Consider the following 27,054-nt stretch of genomic DNA (forward strand, 5'->3'; position numbering starts at 1 on the left):
GCTGCTGAAGGCCCAGCACCACCAATGTCTACCTGGTCCAACTGGGGAGAAATTGGTTCAGGTCAGCAAATGACAGCTAGGCAGAACCCCTCCTCCCCTTAACCTGGGAGCATGCTGCCCCTGTGGCAGAACATACAGAAACAAATGCAACAAGAGGCAAGAATCTTGCATCTGCTATTTTCCCCACCCAGAATGGTTCCAACAGAGTGTGGTAACTCACTACGTCAGCAGGGGAATGGAGGGGGAAATGGCAAGTGCAAGGGAGGTTGCCACTGACTTTTTCAAAATCAGAAGCCCATCTGATTGATTATGGCAATACTTTCATGGCAACATGTTATAAGAGCACATACTCGGCATAACAATTGTACAGACATTCTTCTTCAGTAATGTATCAAAAGCACATTGACTCATCTATTGATAGGGTCAAAACATTCTTATCCATTAAAATCATCTACTTATTTCTCAGACTCTGTTTGATTCAGCCAGCCACTCATAAACAGGCTCTAAAAGGCTTGGGACTGTGCCAGGGGAACAAGAACAGGTACATGTTTCACCAACACCGCATTAATAAGTCAGCATTTGCAAACTGGGAACCAGCAGGCAAGGACTTCAGACTTCAAAGTGAGCTCTCAAAATATCGTATCACATAATAACACACACGAAAAAGAAATACCCAGTCTCAGCACCTTATCTTGGAAGTTCACATTGGTTAGACGGTGACCTTTAAAGGATTACCTTAACATGCAGGGAAATCAGACCCTCACTGATGTGTTCTGAAATTTGTAATAAAAAATGGCTGCATGACTGACGTTAAAGTTAGGAGGGAAGGGAGGCAGAGAGAGAAAAGAAAGGCAGCTTAAATTTCTTCTAACATAAGCTGAAGATATAAAGCCATTTGACTTTCAAAGGCCACAACTATGATAGCTGACTGCCAATTTGCAGTTTGCAATGTAACGATCTTACTCCATAAACTAGGGCAACAGAGAATACAGCTTTCAAGTTCTAAATCATTTTTCCCATGAATTCATTTGTTTTGCCAGCATTAAAGAAAAAAAGGCAGAGATGGGATTCACATTCATCCTCTTCTCCTCCCCACAAATATACATTTATATTGTTGGCGAAGAGGAACACGAAGAAAATAATGATTTAAACGATACATTTAGAAGCAATCACTGACATTTTCTCCTTTCTGCCCTGCACAGGTGTGGAGCACGGGGGCTGATCTGTGAGCCAGGCTGTCTGCCGATTCACAAAAGGAAAGCATTCCTATCTCTGCTTCTCCATCATTCATGTATGCTTTATTTTCCACGCTACGTTATTTGAGGAATGGGGAGAAATCTGAAGCTATATTTGTGTGCTTGCATTAAATTAAAAAAAAAAATGTTTTTTTCTTCTATTCCTTTTGTGATGTTTACTTTTTCCTTCTGACTTGTTTTGGTCCAGATTTCTTTGTTTACTTTTACTGTGTCCAGCTTTTACCAGCTTTTTCATTAAAATTGTAGCCAAAACTATCTTTCCCAAAACTACCAATCATCTCAAGTAGGAGTCAAGCTGTCACATAGTTCCAAGTTACACAGCATAGCACCAACTTCCCTGTTTGTCTGCAAATCTGAGACGTGTGGTATAAAATAAGTGAGCAAGAATCATCCTGAACTAGGCTTCTGGAGGGGTTTGACTGCGCCAGAAGCCTAAACTCAACAATAACATGGTACCGTCCATAATTCTAGCACCTACACTTTAGGTGTAGTTCTCAAAGTGTCCAAAACAATCTGTCTGGTGGTACTCGTTCTTTTTTTTGATGGCAAGGGCATTCTGACATTTTCTGGTTCTAGCCAGAGTGTCCAAGTATTCTGATACACTGCTGTTCCAGATTTTTGTCTGCATTCCTGTTTTCTCCATCTTACTACCACCACTCATTATTTATTTAATTTATTTCCGTTTTCCAGACTCACAAAGAGAGTCTGGTCCAACAAGAAGCTGACGGAACATACCAAGATCCAGGTCTACAGAGCTTGCGTCCTGAGTACACTTCTGTACTGCAGCGAGTCATGGACTCTTCGCTCACAACAGGAGAGGAAACTGAGCGCTTTCCACATGCGCTGCCTCCGACGCATCCTCGGCATCACGTGGCAGGACAAAGTTCCAAACAACACAGTCCTGGAACGTGCTGGAATCCCTAGCATGTATTCACTGCTGAAACAGAGACGCCTGCGTTGGCTCGGTCATGTCGTGAGAATGGATGATGGCCGGATCCCAAAGGATCTCCTCTATGGAGAACTCGTGCAAGGAAAGCGCCCTACAGGTAGACCACAGCTGCGATACAAGGACATCTGCAAGAGGGATCTGAAGGCCTTAGGAGTGGACCTCAACAAGTGGGAAACCCTGGCCTCTGAGCGGCCCGCTTGGAGGCAGGCTGTGCAGCATGGCCTTTCCCAGTTTGAAGAGACACTTGGCCAACAGTCTGAGGCAAAGAGGCAAAGAAGGAAGGCCCATAGCCAGGGAGACAGACCAGGGACAGACTGCACTTGCTCCCGGTGTGGAAGGGATTGTCACTCCCGGATTGGCCTTTTCAGCCACACTAGACGCTGTGCCAGAACCACCTTTCAGAGTGCGATACCATAGTCTTTCGAGACTGAAGGTTGCCAATACATACATCTTGCCATTCAATTGAAAAGGATCCCCCTACACACACACACAAAGCAGCTTACATATAATTATATTAGGGCTGCTTCTACCCCTTAGTAATGCCCTGATCCCCCCCCCCCCAATAAATAGAGGCAGTCTAAAAAAGTTTTATTTTTTTCATGAATGGTGGTGTTATCCTAAAAAAAATGTTGAAAGCGGTGTTATAGTGGTATTGTGTGCTTTTATTCCAAATTCGTATTTTAATCAATTTTAAAATATTTTAATCAAGTGTAAATCACTGTTATAGTAGTAGTAGTAGTAGTAGTAGTAGTAGTAGTAGTAGTAACTTTATTGTCGCACAACGAAATTTATGCACCTTTGAGATACAAGCATAACTATATACTACAATTCCAACAATCACAATCTACACACTCACCCACACATTCTATACAACATGCATCATAATAGAAAAACAGTATAACAGACCATAATGCCCAGGAGCATGGTAACAACTATATCGCCTTATTCAACGTAATTATGGCTGTGGAATAAAAACTGTTCAGGAATCATGTGGTGCGTGCTTTAATAGTTCTGTATCGTCTACCCAAAGGCAACAGTTCAAAGAACCGTTATACAGGTGGTATATGTTTTTATGCCTGTGGCTATTAGCCACAGGAATAAAACAGGCATAAAACACACACACACCCCAAAGAGTACAACTATGTAGTCAACTACTTGAATTAAACTTACAGGAGCCATTTATGATTTGCATGCTACTTTATATGAACAACTACAATGAACCTAATGCTACCAAACACAAACATATTTAGACACTGCCAAATTAAAACATTGAGAAGATAGCAACTTGGACCAACAGAATTGAACATAGCATTGAATTGCTATGGAAACAAACTGTTTTTAAAGTGCAGGAAAAAAAACACAACATAGCAAGGAACTATTAAACATTTGCTCACTCATGAGTAAACACAAATGTGTAGCTCAGTTTTGCCTTCCATAGAGTTCAATACATTGATCAGCTTGGAGGGAGAACTTCCTTCTGGAGAGTTTTTGGGGCCTATGTTCATTGGATTGGGACCATTCTGGTGGCACTGCATTCCTCTTGGCCTGCCCTTTCCAATGGACCAAGATATGAGTTGCCTACTCATGAGTAAGTGCACATTGTAGCTTAGTTTCACTTTCCATAAGGCTCCATGTATTTTCCTTGACAGCTTCGGAGCCTGCTCAGAAGGTTCTACACCCAGTTAAAGCAAGAGAGCTCGAAGGGAGTTTGGAGTTTAGAAACACAGTGAGAAGCACTCGGGACAATCCACAGATGCCCCACAGTCACTTTAATAGGTACATGGCAGTGATTTCGTTAATTTAGCAGGATATCGCTTTTTGTTGTTTTATAAGTCCCAAATTCATGTTATGGTAGTGTTTTCACAAATACCATTTTAGACTGTCCCTACCAATAAAGAGCTATTGAGATTTCTGTTTTATTTCCCACAGGGGATGATGGGGTTTATAGTCCAGCCCCATCATCCTCTGTAGGACCATCACTTGCTGCAAGAAGAGAGGCTCTGATAAGCTTGTCCCATCACTGCATGTTAATGTCACTACTCAACTCAACACAGTGTCTTTCCAGAGGCTATATTTGGTGTCTCCTTTGTGCTTCTTGTCAGACTGCAAGTCTCCTTGAGACAGGGACAATATTTTTGTTTCTTTGCTATATAAACTACTTAGAAAAGTTTTTGTTGTTGAAAAGTAGCATCATCATCAAATGCTTTCAATTGATCATTTTCACTGTCCAAACTCTCATTTAGCCCATGTTGATTACTGAACATAAAACTAAGACACTGGTCTAGACATAAAATTTGTCACTGTATAGCAAGTTTCCCTATTACACTAGTGACAGCCATTGACTTGAACTGGGAAACGTACTACTTGAAGGCATAGCATCACATGTGAAATTCTGCTATCTGATACAGCTAGGTGGAGGGGTGTGTGTGAGAGAGAGAGATATGGCGATATTGATTCATACAGTAATATCTGCGGCAGTCTAATATCTCTGACTGGAACTGAGTACTTCTAAATCTTGTACAGTATATTTGTCACTAAATAAATATTAAGTAGCAATCGAACCAAAGAGAAATACTGAGATGGTTTTGAAGATGACTACAGAGGATGGCTCCCCAGCATAGAGACAGCATTAGGAAAAGCTTGACTTTCCTCATGAATAGAGTGGGGGCTACAGTACATGGAGGCACAAGTTGGCATCAAGTACATAAGAGGTTAAATGGAGAGGCATTCAGGCAGCCGACATGACTTCAATGTTGGTATTCAAGTGATACCGGGAGCTTTCCGTTTCCCTTGTTTTGACTCATACATTTAACATCAAAATTCCCACATGGCATTTTGCATGCACAGCTGTCTCTGACTTAGATAGGATTTCAGAATATACTGTAGTTGACTATAAAATATTCTGCATTACTTTCACAGTCATCCAGGGTGACATTTATTTACGGTATTTCGTTGCCGCTCCGAATAACTAGATAGAGCTGGCCTATTTATTTTTGATCAATGAGGTATGAACCAAGCTTCTGGGAATCTTTGGCACTTCAGGACCAATTTGCAGTAAGGGTAAGAGGTAACTGTTGCTCATCTGCAACAATGAAAGTAAGGGCAGGACATGGAAGGGAACAACGCTGGAGCAACGCACTACATCCATTCTTATCTTCTTGTCTCCTGATGTTTTTTCCACTTTCCAGCATCCTGATACTTCATAGTAGCTTCAAAAGAACATGGAAATTTCACGGCATTTATAATGTACTTCCATATTACAAAAGTGATTCTTAGGTTTTAATGAATACTTATTATGCAACTCATTTTCCTATGTGCCAGCCAACAATCAGGTTCTATGGTGGTTTGCTCCACCATATTTCACTGATTATGGGGGACATTCTTCCAAATACATTTGCCCAAGGTTACAGCCATAGGAAGCTGGACACTGTTGCTTTTCCATCAAGAACTAAAGGAAACCTTATGACCAAGACTCATGCTAAAGGACCACACTTTATCTCATTCATTTTCAGAACAAGCCTAAGGGATAGTTCATGAGCATTCCCATTTGACAGATGAAAAACTGAGAGACTGTATCTGAGAGACAGATAGTAAAGACCTCTCTTTACTACCAAATGGTGGGGAGGCTGTTGAAACTCTGGAATGCTGCCTGGAAGTGGTGAGGGATTGGGTTTTCAAGCTGAAATTTCAAGCTGAAATTGGATATGGACAAAACAGAGGCCTCTTGGTTTAGAAACCCATGACTCAAGTATCTGAGAAACAGCCTTCTTCCATATGAACCAGCTCATCTCTTGACATAATTCTGTCAGTGTCATAATTATTTTGGGTTTCCCTTCAACTTTCTGAGAAATTTTGCCTGAGGAGAAGCTTACAAATTTTCTTGGTATTTTACATAAAACTTTGGAAGCAACCCAAAATATAGGTTTTTTAAAAATACTAAAGTAAGTTAGGGCGCAATCCAAGCCCGCGCTGGAGCAGGCAAGCCAGGAGGCTTGCGCTGCATCCAACGTGGGTTTGCAGCGAGCAGCAGCTCAGCCACGGGCAAGGGGAAGCTCTTCCCCTTACCCCTCGGTAAGGGCTGCGTGCCCCTATGGTTCTCCTCTGACCTGCGCCACCTCTGGAGGTGGCGCAAGTCCAAGGAGAGTGGAGCGGCTTGAAGCCGCTCCACTCGCCCCGGGAACAGGGGTTGGGATCTGGCATAACTGCCGGGTCGCAGCCCTGCCCCGGCTCTCCGCATGCCTGCCTCTGGGCCCTCCCTCCCCCGCCCAGTAATGCCCCACGTCCCCCATGCCTACCTTTGCTGCTTGTGTCGGCACACTTGCGCCGACAAGTGGCAGCGCGGGAGCTGCGGCGGAGGCTTCTGCCTCTGTCAGTGCGTTCGCGCATCTGAATGCGCCAATGCAGCTCCTGCTCATGGAGGCACAAATGTGCTTTATGGCATGTTTGCGACCCTCCAGGGCCACCTATGCCAGCATATCTGCCAGTTAGGATTGCGCTCTTAGCCATTTAGGGCCCAATCCTATCCAATTTTCCAATGCCGGTGCTGGTGTGCCTATCAGTATGCACTGCTTCCTGTGTTGGGGATGCAGTCAAAGAGGCCTCTTCGAAGTATGGGAACATTTGTTCCCTTACCTCAGGGCTGCATTGCAGTTGCACCGATTCTGGAAAGCTGGATAGGATTGGGCCCTTCGTTATTTGATTTTCTGTGTAATTTGCTTTGAGAAGAGGTACACAAATATTCATCATCATCATCATCATCATCATCAAAGCATACATTTATAAAATTTGTATAAGAATGAGATGGTAACATTTTCCACAAAAATGGCTGGTATATGCTGGACAGAAATAGCAAAGGCAATTAACAAAACTGGACAAAATGTCCATGCTTACTGTACCCAAAAAGAGTACCAATCAATAAAGAAGCATAAAAAATAACACTGTGGCAGAACTAAGAAAAACGAGAAATGTTAACTTACGCAGAACTATATATACAGAAACAAACTGCGAAAAATCCATAAACTCCGTCCAATAGAAGCAATAACATTCTCACTTTCTCAATATCTGCTTACAACATCCTCTTGATATATTGTGTTTTGGAAACTATTCCCTACAATGAACACAAATAAAAAGACAGTATGAGCGCTGTGCGCATTCTCGCGTGTATGCATGATTTCCTTGCCGCACAGTGCTCTGCAACAGAATGAATAGCAAAGCTAGCCTTAGAAAAAGGACACATATTCTGCCATTTTCTATTTACATTTTAAATAGCCTGGTTTAAACTTCTTATTCAATACCTGTCAAACCAGAACAATTTATTATGAATTAATGTGAAATTTCATGAAAGCGTTCGTGAAGCAACACTTCAAAGGAAGATTTCGTTAAATCCAATAAGGAAGATTATGTGCAGATGTCAATCAATAGCTACTCCAATATATCTATCCGTGCTTCTTTAAATATTGAAATGTCATACTTAATTATTAGGTGAGAGGTAGGCTGTCTGTTGTTTTGGCAATGTTCTTCTCTAACATGGTTTGGATAATTTTGCATAGAAACTTTTTTTTGCATCTATACTTAGGAGTTCTGTAGAATCACTTAAATACCAAATCCAATTTCACAGCGTATTTGTTAGCTGCACCTCTTTCATTTGCCCTGACATCACACTGTCTCACACACGAAAATACACAGATAGGACAAAAAATAGACAGCATTCAAGCAAAGCCTATGACAAAAGAAACTGATGTGTGTATGGTCCACTTTATCTCATTGTTAGAAAGGAAAAAAAATTCAAACCAAGATACTGTTAATTGAATTGACATCTCCTATTCAGATACTTCTTATGGGGACAGGCTATAGAAAGGAAAAACCTATCAATACTTAAGAGTTCAGAAGCCAAACAATTTGAGTATAGTACGTTTCTTTTTTGCCCAGTGTTTGAAATTAAAACAATATTATTTCACTAACATTGTTCCCCCCAAAGTATTACTAAACCATCTTTTATTTTTGTTTTTTAAGGGCAAACAAAATTTCTAAGTCTCACAACTTTTTAACTCAGATCTATATTCAACTGAAATACCACAATTAAACTGCAAAGTGCACTCACTTCATCCCCCTGTTTATAAAGTGAGCCATAGTGTGAAATAGTCAATAAAGTATCATGATGAATAATCAATAAATCCCTCAGGTGGCCACTTCCTTTTTAACCATCCACGGTTCACAACAACAGAGCCTCTGGTAAATGTTCTCTGTTGCCAATAAAGTCAACTTCCTAGATGCCTCTTGAGATATGCCCCCCCCCCCCCAAAAAAAAACAGAATTCTGTATAGAGAATCTGCCCTGAGAGTTTAATAAGAAAGTAAAGACAATGGCAATTCTGATGCTGTTGTGTGTGTATATGTGACTGTGTCTTCACCTTAGGCCAAAACCTCTGTTAAATGCATAAACAGAAAACTGTCTCTCAGGAATCAAGTAAAATATGTGAAAGTTGAATGTTTAGTAGGCTGCTGTACTGGATGAGGACATGCAATGTTTAATCTTTCACGACAATATCATAAGAGTTCCCAGGAATGCAGACGCTCATCTAGTTCTGTGTTAAGTTGAGCCTCCTTCATTAGAACATAAGAACAGCCCCGCTGGATCAGGCCATAGGCCCATTTAGTCCAGTTTCCTGTATCTCACAGTGACCCACCAAATGCCCCAGGGAGCACACCAGATACCAAGAGACCCGTATCCTGGTGCCCTCCTTTGCATCTGACATAGCCCATTTCTAAAATCAGGAGATCAAGACACATCATGTCTTGTAACCTGTAATGGATTTTTCCTCCAGAAATTTGTCCAATCCCCTTTTAAAGGCATCTAGGCCAGATGCCATCACCACATCCTGTGGCAAGGAGTTCCACAGACCAACCACACGCTGATAAACAGCGTGCATAAACATAAAGCCCTCCTCATACACACTGAGCTGCATGGGAACTTCCCTCAGAGACACTCAGGCTGCAATCCTAACCACACTTTCCTGAGAGTATGCCCCATTGAACAAAACAGGACTTACTTCTGATTAGACCTGGTTAGGATTGTGCTCTTATACTCTATAGCTCACCACTCTCCTTCACACTTCCTTTTCCAATTTAGTAAGAAGGAGCAGCAGAAGTGGGTGCAAGTGGACAGGCAGAGGTGGATGCCTCTCACAAACCTGTGCTTAAGGCAATCACTTCAGGTAGCCACATAGCCCTGATTTCAAACCAGAGTGAGAGCGCTCCAGCATGTACAGTATCAGGGACAAATTTCGCCCGAAAACTGGAAGCAGCAATTTTTCGGCCTTCTGGAGGTATCAAAAGGTCTTCCAGAGGTGACAAGAGCACAGCTCCCAGTCTGGACCCACCCATGGGTTCAGAGCCCATGTATGATCAAATCCACAGGTTCCGAATCTATGGGTAACGCCTGGATTTGAAAGGAGGTGATGCCTTTCCCACAACTCGAGGATAAGAACCTACTCCTTTGGGAAGAGGGAACAGGCAGGGTACCTGCCACATAGTCATATAAAACTTAAATTAAAATTTTGATATGTCAGAACTGAAACTTCAGTTTCACCTTGGCACTAGCCAGAATTATTGAACTGACATTTCATTGACTTCATCCTTATTTAAGCCACTGGTTGGGGAGTAGAAAAACATTACTTTACAATAACAATAGTGAAAATAAATGAATTATCTAATAGGTCTTTGCTAAAATATTTTTACTGCATGGCTTGTGTTGATGTTGTTTCTATTTTGCAAAATATTTTGCATATTTTTTGAACATTTATTCCTCCATGGAGATTGTTTGGTGCGGGGAAATGTAAAATCAAAATCAGCCCCAAGTACTAGGAAAATAGGTGCTGAGAAAGCAGAAGCTTGTTCAGATCAATTCTAGTGTTTTTTACACTGTCATGTATGGCAATTTAGAGTTTAAAAAAGGATTAAGCATCAAGAGAATGCAAATAAAAGTTGTTCCAGAAGTTATAGTCACATTTGTAGTATTTAAGGTGATATTCACTTTAAAACACAGGTCAAATGATACACTTCCACAGGCCAACTTTTATCAGTCAGAGCATGCAAGCACAATAGCTTTGCAAAATCCTTCAGATCATATCAGAGCAGCCATTTTCAACAACCGTGCCAAGGCACACTGGTGTACCATAAATGGTCTGCTGGTGGGCATGGGAGTTTGGGGGAAGGTCACTTATTAATAGGGCCATTGGGGATGTGAGCCCCCCACCAATAGCATGGTGTGTCTTGTCAATTGTCCAAACACCGAAGGTGTGCCTTGACAATTTCAATACCTGGTCAGTGTGCCGTGAGATGACAAAGGCTGAAACTCACTGTATTAGAGGATGGAGAAATACAACATGCCAATTCTCGTTTTCAGAGGGATATTTTTTGAAAGCCATAAAATCCCCTAGGAGCATTCAACTTTTTATAATATACAGTTCTTCATACTTTGACTTCTGTTGCAGATTGAGGAACATACTGAGTATAATTTATGGGTATCTTTTTAATCAACTAAGTACACTTAGTTGTCTTTCATTTTTACAGCTTTCATTGTTCAATCTTAAAAACTGAACACAGAGAGCAATAAAAATGGAAGACGGCCATTAATGAAATTGATTTCTTTTTGCTGGGGTTTCTCTTCTCATATTAGCTCAATTCCTTAATATCTTCTTTGACATCTCAGGCGTCCTCCTCAAATATGCAGCTGAATGTTAATGAACAACATGCAGAGATAAGGTGACTGCATTGTTTGCTGTTGCCAGCCAAATGTTAGCACTTTATTGCTGTTCAGTCTATCACAAGAAAAAATTGTACTTTGAAAATAATGGAAATAACCCCTAATTTGAAATGGTGTTTATACTTTTTGGAGAAATGTTGCTCTTTGAATGCTTAGAGCATGAGCTTGGCATGCTTAAGAGCCATTTACACAGATTAAAATGACAATAAATATGAACATCTTTTATCCTACAGAAAGCACTTAAAACTACAGTCATTCATTGCATTGTGAATAAATGGAGGCAATGCAAGTCTTAACCATTCCTCAAGAATGTTCATTTAGGAAGTCTGCATTCAATTGCTAATGGCAATGAAAAGGAAGTGGCTAAGCAGAGACTACCACAGTGTCCAAAAGAATAAGGCTGCAATCACATTTACTTGCTAGTTAAGTTCCACTGCGCTCAACAGGACTTATTTCTGAGAAGGCATGCACTGTAAATGTTTCCTCTCCCCCCACATGTGAGGATGATCAACAGTGGCGGACCTCGCCAGCCCATGCCCTGGGGCAAAGGTCCACAATGGCGCCCCCATGGGCTGTCACCACGCTCCCCGCATAAAAATCACACACACCCCACTCACCTGAGGCTAAGGGAGCCTTGCGCAACCTAGGGCTGTGTTGGGGAAGCCTCTCTGAGGTTCTCCGACGCTATAAACTGTGCTTCTGGAAAACCAGAAGCACAGTTTCCGACCCCATCAGGAGCTTCAGAGAGGCTTCCATGGGGTCCTAGAGGCTCATGCCTGGGACGTTTGCCCCATAGAACCCACTGGTAGGTCCACAACTGCTGATCAACCCTAATTTATTGTTTTATTGAGTGTTTTATTTTGTAAGTTCCATTCTTATTTTTATGAAACTTTTAAGTTGCTTGAGCATTTGCCTTGGCAAAGGAAAGATGAGATATAAATTTTGTAAATAAATAGATGAAGTACACTTGGAAGGAAAAAGATAGTTCTTAACTCTCAGAGAGAATGTTAGGGTCAATTTACACAACATGAGTTTAGGTAACTTCACATCATCTCAGTTCAGGCATCAAATCTGTTTGGACCAATCCAGGACCAGTGCCGGGTTACTCGGATCCTAGGAGCACAGTCTGACCCCCCATGGCAAGAGGGTGTGCATTGCATCCTGGAAGGAAAATTGCATCCCTCAGGGATGCAATAAGGTTGCATTGGCCCTGGAAAAGGGGATAGGTGTGGACATTGACAGTGCACTGGCGACCACCATTGTTACCGAGGGTTAAAGTTTTGGTTTAGCTAGGTTGGCCCTCTTGCTGCATGAGTGACCTTGCCCAGAACTCAACCTGGCCAACCACTAATACCACCTCTTGGGCCCAATCATTTCTGAGCAGTCTTTGTTTCCATGTGAATTTAAATGACAAATCCCCATAAATATTTCTGCCAACACATGTAGTTCTGTAGTAAGTCATAGTTGGAGTCAGATTAAGAAAGTAAGGTGTGCAATTCTAATAGAACATCATTTTTAATGTTTCCAAGAGCATTATAACTGATATATAACTGATACTTTTTTATTCTACCCAAAAACAGTGAAGGAAAATGATTCTCAATATGCAATTCTAGTGTGACAGTGCTCGGTAAACCTATTATTTTCATTTCCGCAAAATATTTTCATGTCAGCTTATAGCCAAAGTCTGCATAGTATAGTACAGTGGTTCCCAAACTGGTGGATAGTGACCCAACAGCCTAGGAAGCACTGGTCTATGACCCTTTAAGGGGCAGGGAGGGGGAAGGCAACAATGCAATCTCCTAGATTGCGCCACTGCTGGGAACAGAAGGGGGTTTGCTTACCTTCTTCAAGTAGCGCCAGCATCCAGGGGATGCGGGGAGGGGGGCACAGATGCCTCCACAGGGCTCCCTAAGCCTCAGAAACTGAAAAAGCTATTGGAACCCACTTCCAGGTTCATGATCGAAAACCAGAAGTGGGTTCTGATCACTTTTTTCAGTTTGAGGCTTGGAGAACCCTGCAGAGGTGTCTGCAAGGCTCCCCCACCCCCCAGATGTTGGCGCTGCTTGTAGGAAATAAGCAAATCTCCCTTTCTGTTCCCAGAAGCAACACAATCCTGGGATTGTGTCGCTGCTTTAACCCCATCTCCACACCTACTTAGGTGATTCCCAACTCCATTGTAGGAGTTTGGGAACCACTGGCCTAGTAGATTAGATTAAGGGTTGGCAGACTTCAGTTTAAGCTTACCTTTGCCAGAGCCTTATTGATGAGCCTAGGACTAGAGACTCCTAGCTTTCATTTGGCAAACAACAATAGCCTCTACAAATTTGTTGTGAGGATAGATGAGAAATACTTTGTACAACAAAAGCGCTTGAGGAATGGTTAAGAAGTGCTTCTCATTTAAACCCAGTATTGAAAAAGATGGTCATCTTGACCCTTCAGTCAATTTTTGAGCATAAATAAGGATTTATAAAAGCAGGAAGGGCATTTTACTCTGTTACACAGAGATTCACACAGAGATTTTTGGCACATTCCTTACTCTTGGTGAAATAGCATATTTGCCTAAGTACGTGAAATGTGAAACTTGGGTGGATGACAGATTGCAAGAATATCTAGGCATATAGATTTCCAGACATGCAACACTGTAAAATTATCTGACCTATTAACCCTTGCTAATTGGTTAAGAGGCACTTTTTCAAATGGGTGCTCCTCTTTTATTTAGCAGGGGTAGAGTAACTGGCCCTCCTCACCCCAGCAGTGTCTTTTCTAGTGGCTGTCTGCTGGTGTTTTGCCTCTTTTAGATTGTGAGCCCTTTCGGGACAGGGAGCCATTAGTTATTAGTTATTTGATTTTTTTCTGTAAATTGCTTTGTGAACTTTTGTTGAAAAGCGGTATATAAATACTGTTAATAACAACAACAACAACAACAACAACAACAACAACCATCTGGTCCTCATCTCATCAAAGATGACCTATAGTAAGTTTTAAACTATTTTATACTGTAATCTGAATAAGCACAAAGTACTGTTTCATATTGTCAAGAACTTTAAATATTCTCAAGATCGTTCTTCCTTGTTGAGGAAGAAGGGTTTGTCCTTATGAGTGACATTTTCATCAGCTCAAATAGAGAATATCTGTTGATCTGAAAAGAGGAAAGCATTTCGTGAAAGAGGGACAGGAATCAATTCCAACACATTCTCTAATATCCACAAGCTTCTACCTTATGGCATATTCAATCACCCAGAAAATTTGAGAGACTGCATTTAGTTTACATTTGTATGCAGATATTAGCATAAATCCACTCTGGCTAAAATAATCGCCTTTTAGCTGGCTAAAACTGCTATTTGAGAAATTGTTATTTGAGCTAAAAATATACTTGCTAGCCTATGCACAAGGTTGGCAATATTTTGTTCTCTACAATTACAAATCTCTCTGCAACTTCCAAGCAATCAAGCTGATGTCACAATGAAAGCTTATTTGTTTTTTTTCCTTGCCTCATCACATCTTGTTATGTTGCACTGCTTTATGTTTTTCTGCATCGCAATATGCAAACATGATGCAACTATGAATAAAAAAAGAGAAAGAGGCTATCACTTCACATTCAGCACTCTTTGCTTCAAACCTTTACACTCAGACAGGCAGACGATTTGGTTCAGTAGCCAAGAAAAATGATTTTTTTTTGCACTGCTTGTTTCTGAATGGAGATGCATCTAATCACTATGTTTTCAAATAAAACATATATTACAAATAAATATGAATATAACATGCAGCCCCTTCTGCTTCTACTGTAATGTTTGGTTGTATATCTTTATTGTTGTACAGAAAAAAGAATGGGACTATTTCCAAAGTTAGCAGAAATGGCTAAACATTCAACAAATTAATATGTATGCCCGTGTGTGCATGTGTACAATCCAACCAAAACTAGACACATTTAAACATTTTACTCCTTATTTTGTACCACTTAGAAGGAGAGCTTTTCAAATGATGGCCTAGTGCTATATAGTGTGATCTAGATCAGCTGAGCCCAAACTTGTGACCGCTACGCATCTGGAATGTGGTCCCCATCTGGACTGCAGTTTTCCATTCTGCCCCTGCACTGCACATCATCAGGGCAGACCTGGGCGCCAGAATGCTCTGAGCAGTCACGTCTGTTGCCCAGTATCCCAGAAGGCTGCACAACAGGACATCTGTGCAGACGCGACTGCCCCAGAGCATTCATCCAGGCAGACAGCCTTCCTTAGTTTTGGCTAGGCAGGCAGGCAAGCAAGCAAGCGCCCTCCCTGCTGCTCTGATTGTGAGGGTGGAGGAGAGAGTTGGGGTGGGTGAAACAACCCTCTGACACCTCCAGTTCACAGTACAGGTCAGGTGTGTCTCTGAGGCCCAAATCCTAACCAACTTTCCAGTACTGGCATAGTGGTGCCAATGGGAATTGTGCTGCATTCTGCAGGTGGGTGGCACTCACGGAGGCCTGCTCAAAGTAAGGGAATGTTTGCTCCCTTACCTCAGAGCTGCACTGCCCTTATTTTGGTGCTGGAAAGTGGGTTAGGATTGTGCCCTGAGTGGCGCAACACATGGTGGCCAGGTAGCTTAAATGAAGCAGGCTGCAGAACTGAGGTGTGTCATTCCTCACTGCCTGCGGGCTGCTTGCTTGACATGCAGAGGTTAATTTCCCATGACCAGGCTGTTAGGCTGCTGTTATTATGGGACACCTGGATGGAAAGTGGGTACTTTGCCCCCCAACACCCCCATTTCTTCTAGAAACATGCCTGAAAGTAACTGTCAGTCACTTGTGTCTGACAGCGTGTTCCCTTTCCAGCCTCCCTTGATTCAGCCTGCCTGTGCTGCTGTGCCCCATGAGGTCACATGCCTTGCCTCCCCAGCTCCCCCTGTCCCATCCTGTCCCCACCCACCTTGCCCAGTTAGGATGCGTCCGTGCTCCCTCCCTGCCGCGCCCATGATGTAAAAGGGAGTGGGTTCTGTCATGGGTGGGGTGGGAAGGGAAGGGATCAGCATGTTCTGCACTGCTGCCTGACAGATCAATGGGCGGGTACAGCAGAGGAGTGTTTAAAGAGAACACTGAAACATGCAGAAAGCCCAGCAGCAGCCCTATTTTCTTCCACAGAGCCGAGGCAGGTTTTTTAAAGGGAACAACTTAAGTCTTTTCGAGTCACAAAAATGCTCTGGATGACTTAGAAAGTCAGCCTGTAAGGATTTGTTTTCGAGTCAAGTCAAGGGGGTGGGGACACGCAACTCAACTTGAGACTAGTCATGCCCGACTTGCCCATCCTTACTAACACAATGACTTAACTCTTCCTTTGAAATCAATGTAAAGTACTGAAATAAATTTTAAGTATAACACTAGTGAGGTTCTGGCAAAGAACAATCCAGAATGGTTTGGACTGTGACTTTAGTTAACAATGTTGTTCTCTCTTGGTTAACTATGTTATCCCCTCTTCCAGTTCCCATTAAAAAAGAAATCAATCAAGAGCACAGGGGATTTGAGTCTGTCTTAATTAATTGCTTCCCTGCACTCTGCACTCTGGGTGTGCCGCTACAGTGTTGCAGCACCAAATTTAGAAATCTTTGCTTTAGAAAGCTTTGCATGGACACACACTACTGTTTCCTGTTCCTGTTTCCCAAAGTAGCAACATGTGTTTTCAAAAAAACAACAGCAGCAAATTTGCCCTCGCCTTTGACAAAAGGACAACTCTTTGGGGAAGCAGATTTAATGCAGGACATTAAGTAAACTGATGCTGTCATTAGTGCAAATGTCAAGTTCATTATAGCAGATGTTTCAGCCGAAGATCACTACACATTAAAATCACACAGCAAACGTGCAGTGCATCCACCATTTTATTTAATGTCTGCTTCAATGCCCCAAAGAGTCAATCAGAATCATCTCTTCATGTAATTACCACATTGTTATGTAACAAAGCAAGTTATTTGGTTGAAACATTCATAACAAGCCCTGGTTCCAAGCTACTGCAGATCATTTTTATCAGGCCTCTGAAATGTAAAAATGCTTACAAGCCACTCAGTACCGTGCCATTGCTAATGTAGATAGTAATCACAAAACAGTAGCAATCTTTCTGATATTGTCCACTTTACAACAGCAGTGTCTTCATTTAAAATTAAAATCAAATAGTGTGATACCTGATATCAATCAGATCACTGTGCAATGCTGTCTGGGTTTTCATAGTTTGTCTCTTTCAGCCTCTCAACTCAAGAAGTTGTCCCTTAGGCTGCAATCCTAAACACTTTCCTGGGAGTAAGTCCCACTGACTATAATGGGACTTACTTCTGAGTAGACATGCATAGGATTGGACTCTTATAAGTCTGAATATCTCTGCCATTTTTTACCCATTGCCCAGGGTGGGACTCACCTTCCTACAGGGCAGCTGACCCCTCCAACATGAAGTGATAGCCCAGCAGGACTCACAACTGGGTTGAAAAGTGGCCACAGCATCCAGAGTGGCAGGGACATTGCCCATTGATGAGCACAGGCAACCCAGCTCTACCCAGGGAGGCAACGCCTGGTATGATGGCTGGGAGAAAGGTGACCCCCACACCCAGAGCAGGCAAGAGAAGCTAAGTGACCAGCCCTGCTATCAGCAAGGGTGAGCAGGTCAATGATGGCCTTCAGACGCAAGCAGGGGCAGCCACACCTGGAGCAGGCTCAAGCCGGCAGGGGGGGTATAAGGCAGCAAACTGGGTGAACTAGTTAATGGGATCTAATTGGGCCATGCGGAGGAGATAAAAGGAATACCGATGATGAATCCAGGGAGACAACAGAAAAGAGGGTAGACCCTGAGGAGGGGAAGGCATTCTTTCTGTGTTGCAAGCAAAGCACCAGCAGGTGGAGGAGGAGAAGTAAAAACCCCTCCTCACCCAAATCTGATGCTCCTGGCAGAAGGGGAAGGAGGACACCAACCGAGCTGCTCGCAGTGGGGAGATATCACATCCATTTATGAACACATGATTTTTAGATCTGAAGTGAAGTGCCATTATAATGGATGCCAGCAACAGTGCACACACTAAGTCCAGCACATTTCACCAAGGGTGGGTGGGTGTGTGTGTGTGTGTGTGTGTGTGTGTGTGTGGAAAACCTAATCTTTAACAAACTACTGAAAACTGTGCAATCTGCATGATTTATGTAACAGGTTTAACACAACACAATCAAAACCAGATTCACAGACTAGTTACAATAGCATAGTCTGACTGGGAATGCGGTGTGCAAGGGTAAGGTAAGATGTTAAATGAGATGTTAGCTGAGATGTTAAATGAATGCCTCCTCATCTAGTTAGCAACCAAGTGGGTTGGCTGGGACTGTGGTGCAATGGTCCAAAGTGCTCAACCCCTTCTGTTCATACTGTTTTCCTTATTAAGAAATGAAAACATATTAAACAGTCACAAGAGAAATCATGGACACAGTGCATTTCCTCCAAATGTCCACTGAGTGAACACAATACAAGTACTCATGCTCAGAGCATGAGCAATTTGCAAGGTTAGGAGAAGACAGCAGGCTGGTTATATAGGAGATACACAGAAGCCTCTCACTCTCCATAACATTCCCACTGTGCTACCTGCAGTTGTGTCCATGTGAGAGGAAAGATGGGGAAGGGGGAGAACAGAAACTTTTGAGTCCTACGGAGATCCCCCATCCACAGCCAGAGTGAGCCAATTGTGTCCTAACCAAGTGGTCCTATAGTGCCCTGCTCTGTGGAGGAGGGACAGCCATGGAGGATTCCCTCTCAGTAGGTCAAGTTTGTTCACAAGTTTATAAAGAAAGAAAGAAAAATAAGCTTATTTTTCACTCCTGAGAAAAAGATTTCAACTGAGCAACTAGCACTGACTCAGCGTGTCAAACAAAATAATATCACTGATGAAAATAGAAGAGATTAGCTGCATTTTTCCCACTGAAAGACAACTCTGGCATGTCTTCTTTTGTAACAGCATGAATATATACATCCTGTGAAAGAACTACACCTGCTGAGATGACGAAAAAGAACGACTTATTTTGCTAATGGAGGTAGACTGCTTTCACTTCACTCAAAAAGCATTTTTTCTAACACATGGGAGAAAAATTATTTTCTGTTGCCCTGATGTATACACAAGAATCACTACTCTCCCTATTAAACCACCTGAATGAATATATCTTGCATGGTAACCCTTGTCTACTAAGCAATTAGTACTGCCCAAAACACCCCCAATAAAACACAAGACAGTTTGGATCAAATGGACAACAACTTTATTGATATTAGCTCTAGATGTGACCTGCAGTGGGTTATTCATTTTTCTGACCTCCCTACCTTCCATAGCACAGGTCCCACCTTGCAGCATTTCCCCTACGCATGTATTCACACTCTGAATCAAAGCAGTAGATTGTCTCACAACAATCCCATTTCATCATCACCAGCCGAGGTAAGGGGCCAAGGTTGTGGATTGCATCACCCACTCCCAACTGAGAAGCCTTTGGAGCAGCAGGCTGAGTTAAAGAACCCCCTCCTACCCAAAGCCAGTCAAGTGAAGAGCAAAAATTCCTATCCAGTTCTGCATCAGGCAAACAACTAATCCCCTGCTGTTCATAATGGCAGAGAGGAGGGGGTCATCTGTGAAGAGCAAGCCACATAGCTGATTGGCATGCTTCCCAGGGGCACACCAGTCATTCTGCTGTCCCCTCCACCCCCACCGCTCTGGAAGTAATTGCGGTGACATGATAAGTCACAGCAATTATTTCTGGAACACTCTGAAGAGGCCAGTCTGGATCTGAGCAAATGCACCAAGAATGACCCCGTGACCTCCCCTAGTTACGCAACTGTGCAGAGCAACCAGATAGACTGGCATTGGGTAAGAAGAGTCCAGTGGCTGCAAGGGGCTCCTCCCCTTCTGACCTCTGCAATCATTACCATCCTTTCAACCTTGTCCCATACTGGGAGATTGGGCAAAATCACCCCCCACAGCAATAGCCTTGGTGGATGGGCACATTTTGGCAATCAGCATTCAAGCAAAGGGGCATTCAGCAAATACCTCTATGGTAATCTGGGAATATAATACTGCCCCTTAAAAACACCCTTTTCTTCCTATGCTTACAAAAACCTGAAGACACTTTACCAAGTAATTACAGAGATTTACTATCATAGAACGTTGCTTTAAACTCAGTTAGACCAACCATTACACAATTTACACTTGAAGAAAGAGGAATGGAATAACTTGCTGGATCTCCCCACCCACAAGAGAAGACGCTTTTACAGTTCACCACAGGAGAAAAGGCAAAATCCATGTTTCAGATACTACTGAGAACCGTGGGAAACAAGAGCAACTCTCACTTCTTTTTTCCTCCAAATGTCATACCATCTAAAATTGTACTGCAATCAATCAATCATGAAAGCGTAAGCTATGTCATTATCTGAAAATCCATTTGGATTAGAAAACTGGATCCAAGAAATAAATGATTAATTCTAAAATTGCACATCCTCCTTTAGTAGTGGTAGCTATGGGACAATGCCTACATCTTGACGATCGCAAACCTACCCCCACACTCCGCGCAATCATTGGCTGACCTGCACAGAGCTTGTGTATATACATATGCAGCATACATATGATAAACACAGCAAAATTTGAGTCAGGGTCTCCTGCCATGATCCCTCTAGTGTCCTCTTGGCATTCAATAACAACCCCCCTTACAGGCATGCAGACAGGTCTTCTGACTTTTCCATATAGGTGCACAAGGAGGTACTTATTTTGAAGATGCTATACTAGATGCTGTATGCACATGTGAAACATCTGAGGTACATTCTCGACTTCTGAAAAACAACAATGCCATCTGTCATGTTTGAAAATATTAACTATTTCTGGTGGCAGATAAAAATAACCTTTGGCACAGATGAGAATGTACAGAGTAATACACAGCATGATCTAATGCATGTCTACTCACAAGTAAGCCATACTGAGTTTAATGGGACTTGCTTCTAGGTAAGTGTGTACAGGTAGAAGTGGGAGAAAACGGTGATGATGACATAAAAACACATACTACTTTCTGCATTTCTCATTTTTGTATTAAAAAATCTGAAAAAAAATTGTTTGGTTTGGTTTTTATCTATTGGGGGTGCATGGGTAATGACTGTGGCTGCATCTGCTGACACTATACCACCTGTATCACCTACCTAGTACACTTTTAAAGTGAGTGTAATTTATAATTTAATGAAAATTTTGAATATAAAGACTAATTAAAGAAGTTATAGTATCATATAATCTTGAAGCTGGAAGGGATCCACAAGGTCCTCTAGTCCAACCCCCACCTGTAGCAGGAAATCTTCCCAGAGCATCTCCAGCAGATTCCTGTTGAGCCCCTGACTGAACATCTCCAGTGAGGGAGAATCCATCATCTCCCTTAGCAATCTGTTCCACTGCTAAACTACCCTTACCACCAAGAATTCCTTCATGCTATCCAACCAACGTTCTTATGTTCATAACCAGAATCTCCTATCTTGCAGATTGTACCAATTTAATCTAGTTCTACTTGCAGAGGTAGTTGAGAACACATTTGTTCCTGCTTCTGTATGACAGCCCTTCAGGAATTTGAAGAGTACTACCATAGCCCCTTTCAGCCTTCTCTTTTCCAGGTTAAACAAACCACATTCCCTCAATCCTTCCTCACAGGGCTCGTTTTCTAGACCTCTGATTGGAAGCTGGACTAATCGGGCCCTTGACCTGATCTACCAGGGCTCTTCTTGTGTTTTTTAAGGCACAATCTTACTCCCCTTCATTCACTACACTGATAAAGTCAGTTTAAAGGGCCATGAATGTACCTACTTGTAATCTAAAAAAAATGAAAGCACAGCTAGAAAGCTGAAGGTGAAATTGCCTGTCTTTGACTACTGTGACCTGCAAGATTAGTCCTACACGCCCAGTGTTCAGATTTTAAGTTCCCAGAAACAGCAGACTGTCTCAAAAGTTAAAGCCATTTTGTAGCCATTTGCCAATCAATTATGTTTATGACAATGTAATAGATTTCAGAACGATATCTCTGAAGATTACAGAAATAATTCTCTGTGGAAAATATTAAGAAGAGTTTAGCTCACACTTTATCCAGCTAATACAAGAAAAATGAGAAATAAAGCTAGCAGTTGTTCTTGGAAAATAATTAATTTGAAAACAATAGATGGATAGGTAATGAGAAAAAAGAATGACGAAGAGCGATTTAAACATAACTTTTATTATGCAGAAGATCACTGAATTATGGAACAATTGTAGCCATATCAGCTGAGTTCATTAGTTCAAGAATAAGTGGGTCAAATGTATAACCAATTATATATCCTGAGACCATGAGATATAATTTGTATGACTGGAGTTTATAAGGGCAAAACTTCAGCAGCCTTGCCTTTAACACTTCCATTTTTTATGGCTAATAATAAGAGTGCCTTTGAAATTTTTTGAAAAATTATTATTTGTTTAGCAATCTCTGAGAAAAGAACTCAGATACAGTTGTTTGAAGAATAAAAGAAATACTAACCAAGAGCATACAAGGTTCATTACATTGGCATGGAGTCTCCTACAAAATAACGAACACATCAGTGTGGTACACTGACATGATGAGGCAACCAAATCCACGTCCCTTCTCAGTCATAAAGTAGTATGGATAGTCCTCACAATTTTCCAGCCTCACAGGGTTTCAGTTAGCCTTAATACTCGTATGTTGTGATTATTTCCAAGGAAGAGCTAATGTAAAAATATCATGGATGCAAACAGAAGAAAAGGCCCAAGTCTTATGCTAGCTTGTACTCTGTGTCTGATACTCCTAACCAGATAGACCTGAATCACATAAGTATTTGGTACATTGTGGATGATCACACCTCTCCCAAATAAAACATTATTATTCCTTTAGCATGAAAAGTACCTGCTAACCACCTCGTGAAGCACAGGTTCAAAAATACCCACACTTTGCAGATCATCTGGAACCCCATCATGGAATATTAGGCAGACTGAAATAAAGAACACAAATGGCAACAAAAATTTCTTTCCCTTACTCCAGGGAACAGCATAACCGTCACCAAATCAAGCTATAAAATTTGTCATGATGGAACCAATTACACAGGTTACTAACTTCTCAAAGTTGTACTGGAAACAGAGGTTAATAAAAAGGTTAAATCCAAACACACACTGGATAGATGTAGAAGAAATTCAACTGTTACCCTGCACATGCTCGATCTCATCTGATCTCGGAAGATAAGCAGGGTCAGGCCTGGTTAGTACTTGGATGGGAGACCGCTTGGGAATACCAGGTGTTGTAGGCTTATACTACAGTCTTTCAAGACTGAAGTTTGCCAACCAGAGGTGTTTGAAAGTAGTGTTTATTTTACTCAGAAGTAAGCCCATTGTGTTCAGTAAGACTTTGGCTGTAGTCCTATCTTACTCACTGGAAACAAACGCCTCTACTCATCCTTTATGTTGATATTTCTCTCCTTACCGTAACTAGTAACAGACTACATTTGAGAAGGTTTGTTTCAGAGAGCACATAATAGCTTGAGTTTTCCTCTCTCATCATCTCAAAACACAAATGATCAAGCTAGTATTCAAACATGCATGCTACATTTACAGGCCAATCCTAACTAAATCCCTGGGTGATGATGCATCCATAGTTATGCTAGGTTTGCGGGTAGATTTTTTTTTTTTGGAGGGGGGGGTATCTGTAGTTATTTCACACAGAGTAGACTAATTTTAGTAGTCTAACAATCCAAACAAAAAAAAAATGCTAAAAGTATGCTACATAAATTATCCCAAATTCACATCAATTCTAAATTTATTCAAAGTGCGATCCTTACCTGCGCTGGAAACAGGCAGGCTGGCAGGCCTGCACTGCATCCAGCGCAAGTTTGCGGCCAAAGCAGCACAGCCTAAGGCAAGGGAAAACCTTACCCCATGTCGCACTGCAGTGGCCCCAATGAGTCTACTCTGATCTGGGTCACCTGATGAGGTTGCACAGATCCGAGCAGAACAGAGCAGCCAGGGGGCGCTCTGCGCCACCTGGGAATGAGGCTAGGATCCAGCATAACTGCTGGATCCTGGCCCCGCCTCTTGCTCCCCACACACCCACCCTGGGAATGCCCACTGCCCACCCTTCCCCACCCCAAAATGCCTCCCTCCCGCCTTCTCCTTTCCCTCCCCACACACACCCCCAGAACCCTGTGTTGGCTGAGCTTGGCCAGTGCAACTCACCTTCTCCCTCAGGCCCCCGTCGGCCTGGGGAGGCCAGCACAAGTTCGTGAACCAGCCCGTCTCCCCTCAGAGTGGCACAAAAGTGCTTTATGGCACTTTTGTGACACCCCAAGCCAGCACAAGGGACTTGCGTCAGCACAAGAAGGGTTTAGGATTGCTCCCTAAGATGCTTCCAAGCATACCTAAAGCCACAGAAAAATTTGCACATTATTACTCACTTTGGGTATTTGTGAAAATAAGGTACAAAACAAAGGTGATATAAATAGACCTATTCACATCTTCTCTTTTTATTTAGTGTGAGAATCTAACTTCAGTTTCCAAATTCTACTGAGCCAAATTCTGCTGTTCTTACAAAAAACACCTTTGGAATGAGCAACACCTTGCAGGTGTAAGGGATGCCCGAGGTGTGCAAAAGCAGAAAGAGCTCTGGTCTAGAGGGTAGAGCCTCCGTCTGCCTGAAGATAACATCCACAAGGTCGCCAGTTCGAGGCCACCGGCACCGTGCGACCTTGAAGCAGCTGACAAGCTGAAGCCGAGCTATTCCATCTGCTCTGAGCGTGGGAGGATGGAGGCCAGAATGTGAAGCCAGATCGGAACGAAACACCTTGAATGTAGTGGTTCTTGAAGAAAGAACCTTCTTTCAAATTGTAAAAATCCCTATTTAATAAGGGATTTAAATAAAAGCCTGCCTATGTAAACCGCCTTGAATAAAGTCTTGAATAAAGACCAAGAAAGGTGGTATATAAATACCTGTTATTATTATTATTATAAAATTAAAAAATATACATATATTGACAGATCGCTGGCTTGATTCTCTCATATGGACACCAATGTTACCATTGAACTGCATTGTCTGCTTGCCCTCCTGACACCTCCAGACTAGCACAGATGTGAAGCCTGCAAGTGGATGCAAAATTCATAGGGCTGGATCCAAAGACTCACACAAGAAGTTCCTTGTGCTCAAGGAAGCTTTGAACATGTTTCTTGAATGGCAACTTATATATTAAACCAGAAACTGAGAGGAGTTTCAAAAGTATTGGCATGTCCAAGCCCTTCTGTGGACCTAAAACAGCAATTCAGATCCTTGCCATAGTAGTACCCACAAACATTTACAATAAAGAGGGGATAATAAGCATCTCCTGGCACAAGTGCCCTTTCATGTCCAAAACTCACACAACTGAAAAATAGAGGCTGGTAGCATGAGATTATTTATGCCATTTCTGGATACTCTCCTTTTTGTGAGGAAGATGACTCATTTCAGAAGATGAGTCTGTGAAAATATTTCAAAGATTTACTTACTGGTAAATTAATAACAAAATGAACTAACGTAAAGAATAAAATAACTTTGCCAGAAGTGCTTAATTACATTAATTTCAATTTGCAGCAGACGCTGACTTCCTCACACTGTTTAAATCCCACAGTTTTCGCACCAGAAACTGTACAATTGAGTTACCACACATGGATTTAGTCAGATTTTATTTAAGTCACTTTATACATTAAAACCAAGATGAAGGTAAATTAGGCAATTTCTAACACACATTTTTCCCCATCAGAAATGCTTGATTACATGAGAGGAAAAATGCCTAAGCTTTCAGCACCAAAAATACTTTTAATATCCTGTTCTTCTTTTGTCAGCATAATTCCATAACTGTTTTCTTAAATTAAGACCACACTTATCAGAGTTAAACATTAAAACATGTGTTTTACTAACTTCCCTGAACCCTATGATACAAGTCACCTGTGGTGTGATATGCTCCATATACTGTTCCTGACATACAAAGAAAATTTAACTATTATTTTAAGTGTTAGACCAAAGTGCATGACTGCAGATTCTTATAATTTTCTCAAGTCCTATAAAACTTGCAAGGCTATTTATAACATCAAGAGTGTTGACAGAAACAGAACTGCATAATGATTTTCAGTCTTTGAAACTAACATTAATAAAGATGTCCTTTGAACACCCTTGGTTTGGGTGTTAACACAATCTTGGTATACTCAAGGTCTTTTTTAGACTATATGTGGGATAAGACACAATAAATGTGGGTTGCTAATTCTTGCACAGGCTTCAGTTGTCTTTTAGCATAGCAGCATTTCTATTATGGGGACCCCTCCTTTTTCCAGCACCTCAAGCACAATATTTCATCTTTTAGGAAAATGCTATTTTTCTAACCCAACAAGCATGTCCACTGCAATTGAAAATGCTGTCTGGAGTGTGATTGCTCAAGAGTGTGTAATGGATAATGCCTATAATGTTACTTTGATGATCAATGATTTATCTTATTTCCCCCATGTCTCCTTGCAATTTTGTGACCCTGTTAAATATTTATTTTTAAAAAGGCATAGAAATTGACTGCTCTCCGCTGTGTCCGCACCAGCACACTACTTCCTACCTACCTGGCAGCGATGTCCTGCTGCTGTCAACATTTTTCTTCTTTAATTCCATTTTTCATAGTGGAGAAGCATTCAGTTTGGTGGCCTGATCCCCCAACTACATTTTGAAATGATACACAGTTCATGATCATTCTGATTATGATCTGATCTTAGTCACAGGTCCACATTGTAATTTTCATCCATGATGGGATCTATTGAACTGTATGCATCTTTCAATGTAGACAGGAATTTCCATCTGTGACTATTAGTTGTTACATGCAATTAGTGCTTAATATGCGCCATTATTTATATATGTGTTTTTCACAGACATGTCTGTCCTCACACCTTTTACCAAACCTGCATTCTCTTCAATGCTTTCTTCTTCGAAATACGTACTGGCTGACCTGCCACTACCATTAAACTCCTCCTCTCCCAACACAAATTATCCAATTGTCCATCCAGACTAACTTAGCATTATCTTTATTACAGGTCTGTGAATTGGAC

At 41.8% G+C, this 27,054-nt stretch overlaps 1 protein-coding gene and 1 pseudogene across 2 annotated transcripts in view; one reads left to right on the plus strand and one right to left on the minus strand.

Annotated features, from left to right (window-relative positions):
* PRKN (parkin RBR E3 ubiquitin protein ligase) overlaps positions 1–27,054 on the minus strand; it is an 862,188-nt gene that overhangs the window by 656,994 nt on the left and 178,140 nt on the right. The gene's annotated exons all lie outside the window — the stretch shown is intronic.
* On the plus strand, positions 23,142–23,258 carry LOC136638116 (5S ribosomal RNA; annotated as a pseudogene).

This window comes from Tiliqua scincoides, chromosome 1 (assembly GCF_035046505.1).
Source record: "Tiliqua scincoides isolate rTilSci1 chromosome 1, rTilSci1.hap2, whole genome shotgun sequence".
Lineage (NCBI taxonomy): Eukaryota > Metazoa > Chordata > Lepidosauria > Squamata > Scincidae > Tiliqua > Tiliqua scincoides.